The sequence below is a fragment of the Giraffa tippelskirchi genome, chromosome 12 (assembly GCF_054371585.1).
Source record: "Giraffa tippelskirchi isolate mGirTip1 chromosome 12, T2T-mGirTip1v1.2.pri, whole genome shotgun sequence".
NCBI lineage: Eukaryota > Metazoa > Chordata > Mammalia > Artiodactyla > Giraffidae > Giraffa > Giraffa tippelskirchi.
Genome location: NC_137286.1, coordinates 110,726,680 through 110,740,436, shown reverse-complemented (window position 1 = coordinate 110,740,436; position 13,757 = coordinate 110,726,680).

Genomic DNA, 13,757 nt, shown 5'->3' with positions numbered 1-13,757 from the left:
TTCATTGCCACTTAATAGTTCAAATGTAACTACATGCAGTTCTTTTGTAATTATTATTATATTTCAGTGTCTATGGCATCTATAACTCTTTTTATGACTGATGTTGGTCAGCTGGTCTTTTTATTTTCTTAACTTTCTTTTTTTTTTTAATTACAAAAATATGATAACACATTTATAGGAGACTTGGAAAATACAGCACAAAGTTACATACAGTTCCATTATATATTACAATTGTTCATGCTAAGTAAATAAATTAAGAATTTTGGTTGGACTTTTAATATCAAACTCTCAGAAATTAATAGAATGGATGTACAGAAAAGTAGAATATAGTAGATCTGAAAAGCATTATGAACAAATTTGACATGACTAAGATTTATATAATTTTGACACAACCATAGGATACAAAATTCTATTCAAGTTCCCACAGGTTAAAAACTAAGAGACTCTGGGATGTATCCAGAGACATAAGACCAGGTGGAGAAATTTCATGGTCTAAAGTTATTGAAATCATAGTCTGTTCTCTTATTACTGTGGAGTTATGTTAGTGATCAATATCAAAAGACATTTGAATAACCCACATATTTTCAAGTGCAGTATGACATTTACCAAGAAAGATCTTTGACTTAGCCTTTGAAAGCCTCAATAAAGTAAAAAGATTGAAAAAACACTGAGGGTTATTGCAGAGAAGAAAATATTCAAATGATAATATCAAAATGAGAAATTAATATTAAAAAAATCCCACATATTTGGAAATTAAATGTCCACTTTTAAGTGAAGGGTGTATCTAAAAGGCCATAATCAGACAAATGAGAAAATATTTGTAATAGATAAAAATGAAAAGAGAATTAACCAGAATCTGTTGTATGCAGCTGAAGCTGCTCAATACAATTAAATACAATGTGGAGTGTTTAATAAGGCATGAAAACAAGTAATGAACACTAGCATAAAATTTTGTGAGTTTTTTACAAAATCTGTACTGTTAATAATACTGTATCAGTTAATAATACTGTATCACATGCTAATTTCCTAATATGTTTTTTTAACAACATATTTCTTTATATTCTCAAAATTGGATTTGAAGTTTCAACCTCATTCAATTTTTTTAAACACTATGATAATAAACTTTCTAGACTTTTAGCAGTAATGCTAGATGACAAAATACATGTAAATATAACGAAATTTTGAGTGACTATATATTAGAAATATAATATTCTATTCATACTAAGTATAACAAGTGGAATTAAAATGCTATAAATTTTTTAGCTAGCCAAAATTTGTAAGTTTTGTAAAATATATATTATATATATATAATATATATATATTATTTTCTACTATGCTTGATAAAAGCTTGAGAAAGCACAACAACAACAGCAAAAAGACAGATGGAGAAACTGGAAAACATAAGCTAAATGAAATGAGAGCATTGAATATGAAGTAGAAAAAGTGAAGCAAACTAGATAAAAGTAAAAGATCATTGTGTAGTCCAGTTGTTTTTAAACATGACTGGTCATAAGAAACCCATCTGGAGCTTTGGAGAAAGAAAAAAAAAATGAAATGCATTTGTATATCTCAAAAATTTCCAAGATAATTTTGATATGCATCTGGATTTTAAAAGATGATCACAGGGTTTTCTATTAAATGACAGCTTTAGTAATATAGAATTCTATCATTTTCTGTTGATCAATCATGATGCAATTACTGTATTAAGCAAAATCCACAAGAGTATAAGAATTTATCAGTTTTCACAATCAATAGGCAAAAAGTAAAAGATCATTACAATTGCAAATCATGATGGGAATGTGATTAACTTAACAATATAAAATAATTACATGCAATTTTAGGAATTATGTAGAGTGACATGGTAAGTGGAAATGCATATATGCACATGTTTTTTTATCTGCCCTGCCATTCTGTCTTTTGGTTTGTGCATTTAATCCATTTATATTTAAAGTAATTATTGATAAGTATGTTGCTATCACCATTTACTTAATTGTGTTTGGTTTATTGTGTGTAGTTCTTTTCTTCTTTTGTGTTTCCTGCTTAGAGAAGTTCCTTATCATTTGCTCTGAAGCTTAATATTTGCTTGTCTGGAAAACTTTTGATTTCTATCAAATCTGAACAAGAGTTTTGTTAGGTAGAGTATGTTTGATTGTAGGTTATTCTCTTCCATCACTTTAAAATATCATGCCATTCCCTTATGACTTGAGTTTCTGTTGAGAAGTCAGCTGATAATCTTATGGGAGTTTCCTTGAACCTTATGGGAGTTCCCTTGTATGTTATTCATTATTTTCCCTTGTTGCTTTTAATATTCCATCTTCATCTTTAATTTTTGTCAGTTTGATTACTGTGTGTCTCAGCATGTTCATCTTTGAGTTTTTTCCTGCCTAGGACTCTGTGCTTCCTGGACTTGGCTGATTATTTCCTTTCCCATGCTTTCCCATGTTAGGGAAGTTTTCAGCTATTATCTCTTCAGATATTCTTTTCAGGTACTTTCTCTCTCCTCCTCTGGGACCCCTATAATGTGAATTTTGGTGTGATTAATGTTGTCTCAGAGGTCTCTTAGGCTCTCTTCCTTTTTTTTTTTTTTTTAATTCTTTTTTCTATATTCTGTTCTGTAGTAGTGATTTCCACTGTTCTTTCCTCCAGGTCGTTTATCATTTCTTCTGCCTCAGTTACTCAGCTATTGATTCCTTCTAGTATATCATTTATCTCTGTTTGTTTGTTCTTCAGCTCTTTCAGGTCTTTTGTAAATGTTTCTTGCATCTTCTCCATTGTTTTCCTGAGATCCTTCACTACCATTATTCTGAATTCTTTTTCTGAAAGGTTTCCTAAACCACTTCATTTAGTTGCTTTGCTGGGGTTTAATCTTGTCCTTTCATTAAGACATAATTTTCTACCTTTTCACCCTGATTAACTTTCTGGTTTTTGGTCTAGCTGCTGTGGGATGGTGTTTCTTCTTGGCTCTTCTGTCTGCCCTCTGAAGAAGGAGGATATGAGTCTTGTGTAATCTTCTGAATGGGAGGGACTGGGGATGGGAAAAATTGGGTCCTGCTCTGGTGGACAGATTCGTGCTCAGTAAAACTTGAATCCAATTGTTTGCTGATGGGTGAGGTTCTGCTCCCTCCCTGTTAGTTGTTTAGCTTGACATGACCCAACTCTGGCTTCTATGGACTCTATAGTAGAGTTAGGGGCAACCTCCAAGAAGACTTACTCCAAAGGGTCCTTTCCAGGCCTGCTGCTGCCAGTGACCCCATCCCTGCAGTAAGCCACTGCTGATCCATGCTTCGACAGGAGACTTCAACACTAGCAGGTAGGTCTGATTCAGTCCCTGTGTGGTCACTTCTCCTTTCCCCTGGGTCTTGGTGCGTGTGAGATTTTGTTTGTGCCCTCTATGAATGGAATCTGTTTCCCCAAGTCCTGTGGAAGTCTTATAATCAAACCCCACTGGCCTTCAACGTCAGATTTCCTGGGGATTCCCAGTCTCTTTGTTTGATCCCCAAGCTGAGAAATCTGGGGCTCAAAGGCTTCACAACAGCAGGAGAACTTCTTTGGTATTATTGCTCTCCAGTTTGTGGGCCACCCATCCAGAGGGTACGGTATTTGATTTTATTGTGATTGATCCCTCCTTCTATCTCATTACAGCTTCTTCTTTGTCTTTGAATGTGGAGTATCTTTTTTGGTTGGTTCTAGTGTTCTCCTGTCAATGGTTGTTCAACAGCTAGTTGTAATTCTCAGCTGGGTTTTTTAGGTGAACCTCTTTGCAGGGCAGGGATCGAGTCACAGACATAAGAGAATGAACATATAGATACAGTGGGTAGAGGAGGGTGGGATGAACTGGGAGATTAGGATTGCCATATATATACACTACCATATGTAAAAGAGATAGCTAGTGGGAAGAGAGAGCTCACCTTTGTGCTCCATGATGACCTAGATGGGTGGGATGGGGCAATTGGGATAGGATGAGTGGGAGAGAAGTTCAAGAGGGAGCAGATATATGTATGCACATAGCTGATTCACTTCATTGGGCAGCAGAAACTAACACAATATTGTAAAGTGATTATATTCCAATTAAAAAAAATCAGCATTTCTATAGTTGAATTAATTCTAGGTTTTGCCAAAGATCAAATTATTATTTTGATTAGGTCAATTGTATCCAATTTTTAATGCATTAATTTTTTGGCTGTTTTTATTACCCCCTCTTACATTTTTTGAACATTTAGTTTGCTGTTTTTTAAAAGTAAATTCTTGGATGGATGCATAGCTTAGTAATTTTCATTCTTCCTTTAGTAGTATTAGTCTTAAAGTTTACAAATTTTCCTCTAAAGTTTTGTATGTTTTATATAGGTCCATTATGGACTGATGCTGAAGCTGAAGCTCCAATATTTTGATCACCTGATGCAAAAAGTTGACTCTTTAGAAAAGACCCTGATGCTGGGAAAGACTGAAGGCAGGAGGAGAAGCAGACAACAGAGGATGAGATGGTTGGATGGCATCACCAACTCTATGGACATGAGTTTGAGAAAGCTCCTGGAGATGGTGAAGGACAGGGAAGTCTGGCGTGCTGCAGTCCAATGGGTCACAAAGAATCATGCATGACTGAGCCACTGAACAACATTACAATTCCAGTAGTTAGTATTTTCCTTATACTGCAGCCATGACATTAAAAGATGCTTGCTCCTTGGAAGAAAAGTTATGACCAACATGGATGGCATATTAAAAAGCAGAGACATTATTTTGCCATCAAATGTCCGTCTAGGCAAAGCTATGGTTTTTCCAGTAGTCACGTATGGATGTGAGAGTTGGACTATAAAGAAAGCTGAGCACCAAAGAATTGTTGCTTTTGAACTGTGGTGTTGGAGAAGACACTTGAGAGTCCCTTGGACTACAAGGAGCTCCAACCAGTCCATCCTAAAGGAGATCAGTCCTAAATATTCATTGGAAGGACTGATGTTGAAGCTGAATCTCCAGTAGTTTGGCCACTTGATGCAAAGAGCTGACTCATTTGAAAAGACCCTGATACTGGGAAAGATTGAAGGTGGGAGGAGAAGGGGATGACAAGAGGATGAGACGTTTGGATGGCATCACCGTCTCAATGGACATGAGTTTGAGTAAAGATATTTAAAGACTAGCTATTAATTAATAAAAAGTAGGTTTTCCTATATATAGAAAAAATCTTAGAAAAAAAATGGACATTTTTCTTTTAATACTTACAGATTTTTTTTTTAGTTTTTTTGTTTTTATTTTGTGTTTGATAGACACATAATATATTACTCAGAGTAACTCTTTTAGCTCTAGGCTAGAATCTTAATTTCTGTGTCCTAAATAAAGGTATTAGTCTTTCAGCAGTGTTAGTGTATAAGCATTGGTAATAAGTTGGTAAAAGTTGATTTCTTTTCTCCAGACATTCTATTATGCCTTATTCTTGTGAAAATTTGAGATGTGTTGACAGGTATCTGTATGTCATTTTTTTTTTTTTGCCCAGATAGCTAGATAGCAGCTTAATCCGGTATCAGTTTGTTTTATAAAATCTTAGTAAGTTTTCAAAAAGCATAGCTTTCTAAATATACAAAAGAACTACTTGACTTTAATTTTAATTTTTTTTTTCTTTAGTAAGGGTGATATAGTACTAGATAGGACTATGCATATTAAGTTAGAACAATTTAAATCAAAATACCTTTATAACATAAGGTATATAAAAGAGAATAAGGTAAAGTTTCTGCTTACATTACACAGGCAGTTTTGCTTATTATATAATCAAATGCACATATAAAATCTATGACATTACAGTGAACAGTTAGGAGTATACAGAGACTGGTATTAGCACATGCAAATGAAGGACAAAATACAAGGAGCAAAGTAATAAAAGTGACTGTTTTCCTTGGAGAATAGCAACAGGAGACTATAACTAGGCTCTTTACACTTGTAATGTGAGACATTTTTACTCTTTTCAACATTAATCAATAATTTGGATAAATTTTAATGTTCTTTAAAATTCAAAATTTATAATATAAGCATCTAAACAGTATGTAATTTTAAGTGCCTCACTGCCTCATGTAATCTAAGAAACTAATTGTACCTTCAATAATGTGCATTGACATCTACAGACATCACTGCAATAAACACATGTGCTTATAAGAGAGTTGGTGCTATCAGCTTATATATGGGTAGGATCAAGATTAATATTTTGACTTTATTAAAATACAACAATGGACAATTTGTTCTGAAAAATAGTTTCCCTATTTTAAAAAAATTATGCTTTAACGGACCTCATGGTATAATGGGTGAAATGGGGGAAATGTCAAGAGTAATTATGAAAAATGGTAGTGTTAAATATCATCAAAGGAAATGCATCTTTCTTCCTACAGTTTTCTCTTTCCATTTCTCCCTTACTTTTAAATGCCATCTCTGCTCTCAAATCATTTAGGATAGCACTTGCAAAAGGGTAGCATAATTTTTAGGTAATTTGACATATCCTCTTGTTAAATTTGTTGATTGGCTATTTTCTTATGTATATTTCCATTTAAATTGTGTCTATTTTTTTTTTTTCTAGGACTCAAATGGGCCAAAATTCAAGTAAATAACCAAGAGGTGTCTGCTTATAAGAGGAATATCTTATTTTATTTTTGGATTGTTTTCATCTCATTTCATAAAAACTTTTTTGGTTAATGCTTTGTATGCAATCTTATATAAATTCAAAGTAAAACTATAATGAGAGGTCACAGAGCAATTTATCCTTTCATTATTAGTTAATTATACCAATCAGTTAATCCATGTATTAAAGAAAGTTTTGCTTTCTTCTTTAATATATGCATTAAAATCATGCATTTTAAAATTATCATATTTTATAATAGGAATTTTAGCAACTTGCATTCTTTGGCTTTGATGAAAAAATAATAACGTATTTCAGATTTGCAACTAGTACAGACACTTAAAAAAATTTTAAACAAATTTTTAAAGCTCATATAAAATTAAAAAAATCTAATTTGAAAAATCCAAGGTATTATCACCAAAATTTTATGAAGTATCAGGCAAAATTACCAAATTCAATAACAAAATTAATTTTTTTGGAATTGGAAATTTTACAACAGACAAGAAGTAAAACCACAGGTAATTTAGTCATAAGCAACTAAGGAAATAAAGTTTTACAACAGTGTTTCTTATTTCATTAAATGTTGATTATCAGTTACTAAAAGGTACAGTATAGAGGAGTGGTCAAAATGACTGAATAGGAAGACTGATCTCACCCCTCCCACAGGCACACAGTACAACTATTTATAGAGCAACCATCAATGAGAACAACCTGAAGACTAACAGAAAAGATCTTCTACAAATAAAAATACAAAGAAGGAACTATAATGAGACAAGTAGGTGGGTGGAAACCCAGTGAGGTCAAGATTCATACCCTTGGAATGGTGATCCACAAGCAGGAGGATGATTACCATTGTAACGATTCTTCCCAGAGAGTGAGGGCTCTGATCCCCACATCAGTTTCCCTATTCTGAGGGCCCTGCATCTGGGAAATGAGCCTACATAAAAGCAGTTTCTGAAGGCACAGGGGACTCACCTTCAAGAGAGTCAAAGGACTATAATAAATAGAAATCCTACTATTAAGTACACAAAATTTTACATGTTTGAGATCCAGAGAAGAGTTAGAAATCTGAAAGGACCCTGGATTAGATACACCTTCTGGTCTTGGAGAGCTTCCTGGAGAAGTAGGAAGGCACTGGGACTCACTCTGAGTAAATGCTAACAGCAGCTGTCGTAAGGGCACTGGTGCTGGAAATTGCCATTTTGAAATTATTCTGCTAGCTTTTAAGTGTTAAGACCTGACCCTACCCACTAACTCGTCAAAATCAGTCTTGGTACACCCCAGGCCAAGTGGCTAGCCAGGCAAAGACACAGTTCCACTTGCTAGTAGACCACTTGCCCTAAGAGCCCCTTGACTACTGATTGCCCCAGGACCTTGCTCCACTCACCAGAGAGCTCAGGACTTGGCTCAAGTGACCAGTGGGTTAGCACTAACTCAAAGACCAGTAGTCTTGTAGCCAGTCACCCCAGGACACAATTCTGCCCATAAGTGGACCAGCATTAACTCAGGAACTCCTGGGGCTCTGTAGCCACTTTCCTCATTATTAAACCATGCTCACCAGCAGGTCTGTACCAGGACTTGGACTTCCTACGCCATAGTGCCAACTGTGTCAAGGCTCAACTCCACCCAGTAGTGACTGGCAGCCTCTAGAATAAGTAGGGCTTGACCACAAGCCAGATCAGGGGCTAATTACATCCAATAACACACTCACTTTAGTCCACCCAACACAAGAGAAGGGCCCAAACAGTCCACATGGAGGCCACCCTTAGAATATAGAACCTTTGTAACTACAACTAATGCACTGCTGGATTTCACAATATGTCAAATAGTATGGCAAAGAAATGTAATTAACCTACCAAATATCTATAAATAAAAACAAAGAATTAGGCAACATGAAATGACTGACAAATTTTTTCTAAAAGAAGGAACAAGATACGATCGCAGAGGAAAAACTAAGTAAAGTGGAGACAAGCAATCTATTTAATAAATAGTTAAAGGTAATGGTCATAATGATGCTCAAAGAACTTGGGAGAAGAATAGATGAGGTTAGAAGTTTCTAACAATAAGCTAGAAAATATAAAGAAGAATGAAAGAAAGCTGAAGAATACAGTAGCTGAAATTAAAAAAAAAATACACTAGAAACAACTGAGAATAAATTAGATGATACAAAGAAACAAATTAGCAAACTGGAAGAAAGAGTAGTAGAAATCACTGAAAATGAGCTAAAAGAAGAAAAAAAATTTTAAATGAGAACAGTTTAAGAAGTCTCCTGGAAAATATCAATTGTACTAGCATTCATGTTATAGGGGGATCCCAAAAGAAGACCAAGTGAATGGGACAGAGAACATTTTTGAAGATATAATAGCAGAAAACTTTCCCAACCTGGTAAAGGAAACAGGCATCCAAGTCAAAGGAGCACAGAATCCCAAATATAGCCAACCCAAAGAGGACCACACCAAGACACACTGTAAATAAAATGGGAACAATTAAAAATGAAGAGAGAATATTAAAATTAACAAAGGAAAAGCAGCAAGCTATATGCAAGGACATTTCCATAAGTCTCCTAGGTGACTTTTCAGCAGAAACTCTGCAATTTTGAAGAGAGTGGTAGTATATATTTAAAGTGATAAAAGGAAAATACCTACTATGAAGAATACTATACCATCAAGGCCATCATTCAGATTTGAGGAGAGATAGTCTTACATAAACTCAAAAGATTAAAAAAAAGAAAAAATAGCACCACAATAAGATCTTTATAAGAAATGTTAAAAGAATTTTTATAAGCAGAAAAGGCTACAGCTAGAAATATGAAAATTACAATAGGAAAATGATTTCCCTGAGAAAGGTAAATATAAAATAAAAGTAGGAGATCAATCCGGAGAAGGCAGTGGCAACCCACTCCAGTACTCTTGCTGGGAAAATCCCATGGACGGAGGAGCCTGGTAGGCTGCAGTCCATGGGGTCACTAAGAGTAGGACACGACTGAGCGACTTCACTTTTACTTTTCACTTTCATGCATTGGAGAAGAAAATGGCAATGCACTCCAGTGTTCTTGCCTGGAGAATCCCAGGGACAGGGGAGCCTGGTGGACTGCTGTCTATGAGGTCACACAGAGTCAGACACGACTGAAGCAGCTTAGAAGCAGCAGCAGCAGCAGCAGCAGCAGCAGTAGCAGTAGATCAATCACACATAAAGCTAGCAGAAAGGTTAAAAGACAAAAGTAATAAAATAATTTATATCCACAATAAATAGGGATAGATAAAACAAAAATGGAAATTATAATGTCAAAAATATTAACATGTGTGGGGGAGTAGAATGAATGTTTCTTGAAATGCATTCAAGCTTGAGTGATGAGAAACTTAATATAAATGTATATGCATATATATGTAAATATGTATATAAAACACATCTATATTTTAGGCTATGGAGATATATATATATATACAGCTATATGTAAAACATATATATATACATATATTTATTATATGCATTTTATTATTTTAACTAGATTCATCAAGAAAAGAGATAGGTCCCAAATAAATATACTCAGAAGCAAGAAAGGAACATTTACACCAGACACTAGAAGATTATTTTGAATAATTATACACCAATAAAATAGAAAACCTATAAAAATAGATGATTCCTAGAAATATATGCAATCTTCCAAGACAGTATCAAGAAGATATAAGAAATATGAAAAGACAAATTATCAGTAATGAAATTCAATCAGAAATAAAAATAACTTTCAGCAAACAGAATCCAAGCCAACCACAGTGCTTCACATGTGAATTCTATGAATCATTTATAGAAGAGTTCACATCCATTCTTCTCAAACTATTGCAAAATGTTGCAGAGGAAGAAGTGCCTCAGAACTCATTTTATGAGACCAGCATTATCCTGATAACAAAACTAGATAAAGATGTCACAAAAATACACACAGGCCAATATCACTGATAAACGTATATATAAAAATTCTCAACAAAATATTAGCAAACAGAATTTAACAGTACATTGAAAGTATCAGACAACATGATCAAGTGGCACTTATGCAATATCTGCAAATCAGTCAATGTGATGCACCAAGTTAACAAATTGAAGAATAAAAAAATGTAATCATCTCAATAAAAAATCTTTTGAACAAACTCAACAACTATTCATGTTGAAAACTCTCTATAAAGTGGATATGGAGAAAACGTACCTAAACAAAATAAAGGTCATCAATGACAAGCCCAAAACTAACATCATGGTCAATGTTAAAAACCTGAAAGCATTTCCTCTAAGATTAGGAATAATACAAGGATGTCCAATTTCACCACATTTATTCAACAAGTTGTGGAAGTCCTAGTCACATCAATCAGGCAAGAGAAAGAAATAAAAGGAATCCAATTGGAAAGAAAGAAGTAAAACCATCTTGTTTGCAGATGACGTGATACTATACATAGAAAATTCTGAATAAACTACTAGAAAACTACTAGAGCTCATCAGTAAATTCTGACAAGTTGCAAGATGAAAAATTAATAATAGAAATCTGTTATGTCTGTATGCACGAATGATGAACTAACAAAAAGAGACATTAAGAAAGCAATTTTATTTACAATTGTGACTAAAAGAATAAAATACCTAGGAATAAATTTAACTAACCATTATAAATAATTCTAAAATATGTATGGAAAACTAGAGACCCTAGATAGTTAAAACAGTCTTGGGAAAGTAAAAAAAGCTAGTAGTATCACTCTGCTGATTTCAAACTGTACTACAAAGACACAATGACCAAAAGAGTATGGTACTGACGCAAAAGTGGACAGATAGATCGATGGAACAAAATAGAGTCCAGAAAGGAACTTATGATTATACAGTCAAATAATCTATGACAAAGAGTGCAAGAATATACAATAAGAAAAAAAGAAACCAGCTTTTTCAATAAATAGTGTAGAGAAAACTGGACAGCTATTTGCAAAAGAATCAACCTGGACTATTTTCCCACAACATATAAATCATAAACTCAAAATGAATTAAAAAATTAAATGTAAGCCCTGAAATCATGAAACATCTGGAAGAAAACTTAAGCAGCATACACTTTGATATAAATATTAATATTTTGTGGATATATATATTCATAGAAGGGAAATAAGGGTAAAACTAAGGAAATGAGACTACAAAAAATTAAAAACTTTTTGCACGGCCAAGGAAACTATCAATAAAACAAAAAAGCCACTTCTGAATATTTAAAATATTTGAATATTTTCAACTTATAGATTTGATAAGATGTTGTAGTCAAAATAATCAGAGAATGCCTAAAACCAGACATCAAAAAAATAATAATAGTAAAAATTGAACAGAGAACTTAAGTTGACATTTTGTCCAAAGATTTACATTGGCACTTGAAAAGATGCTCAACATCACTAGGCATCAGGGAAATGGAAAACAAAACCACACTGAGATATCACCTCACACCCATCATAATGACTATTATAAACAAAGACAATAACTAACAAATGTCTGTGAGATTATGGAGAAAATAGAAACTCAGGCACTGTTGGTGGGAATATAAAATGGCACAGCCACTACAGAAAATGATATCAAGCTTTACCAGAAAATTAAAAATAGAGCCACCACAAAATCTAGCAATTCTACGCCTAGGCATTTTAAGAAGAAAATGAAAACACTGATTTGAAAAGATGTTTGTTGCTCAGTCTCTCAGTCATGTCTGACTCTTTGTGATCCCCTGGACTGCAACATGCCAGGCTTTCCTGTCCTTCACTATCTCCTGGAGCTTGCTCAAACTCATGTTCATTGAGTCAGTGATGCCATCCAACCATCTCATCCCTTATTATCTCCTTCTCCTCCTGCCTTAAATCTTTCCCAGAATCAGGATATTGTCTAATGAGTCAGCTCTTCACTTAAGGTGGTCAAAGTATTGGAGCTTTAGCTTCAGCATCAGTCCTTCCAATGAATATTCAGGACAGATTTCCTTTAGGATTGACCGGTTTCATTTCCTTGCAGTCCAAGAGACTTTAAAGAGTCTTCTCTAACACCACAGTTCAAAATCATCAATTCTTTGACACTCACCCTTCTTTATGGTCCAACTCTCATATCCACACATGACTAATGGAAAAACCATAGCTTTGACCATACAGACCTTTGAGCAAAGTAATGTCTCTGCATTATAATACACTGTCTAGGTTTATCATAGCTTTTCTTCCAAGGAGCAAGTATCTTTTAATTTCATGGCTGCAGTCACCATCTGCAGTGATTTTGGAGCCCAACAAAGTAAAGTCTGTCACTGTTTCTATTGTTTCCCCATCTATTTGTCATGAAGTAATGGGACTGGATGCCATGACCTTCATCTTTTGAATGTTGAGTTTTAAGCCAGCTTTTTCATTCTCCTCTTTCACCTTCATCAAGAGGCTCTTTAGATCCTCTTTGCTTTCTGCCATAAGGGTGGTGTCATCTGAATATCTGAGGTTACTGATATTTCTCCTGGCAACCTTGATTCCAGCTTGTGCTTCATCCAGCTCAGCATTTCACATGATGTACTCTGCATATAAGATAAATAAGCAGGGTGACAATATACAGCCTTGATGTATTCTTAACTCAACTTGGAACCAGCCCATTTTTCCATGTCCTGTTCTAACTTGCTTCTTGACCTGCATACAGGTTTTACAGGAGGCAGGTAAGGTGGTCTGGTACTCCCATCTCTTTAAGAATTTGCAGTTATTAAACTGTTATCACAATAGTGATCCACACAGTCCAAAGCTTTAGTGTAGTCAATGAAGTAGAAGTAGATGTTTTTCTGGTAGTTGTCTTAAGCAGTAGTAGATGTTTTGAAAAGATTTGCATAACCCTATGTTCACTACAGTATTATTTACAATATCCAAGATATGGAAGCATACGAGGTACCCATTGATAAATGAAACAATAAAGAAGATGTGGTATAATATATGCAATGAAATATTGCTGATCCATAAAAGAGAATAAAATCTCACCCTTTGCGACAACATGGATGCACCTAGAAGAAATTATGTGAAGTGAAATAAGTCAGACACATTTATATGTGGGATATATAAATCAAAACAATGGACAAATAGAAACAGTCATAGATACAGAGAACATTTAGGTGGTTGCCAGAGGGGAGGGTGGGTGAGGAGATAAGAGAATTAGGTGACAG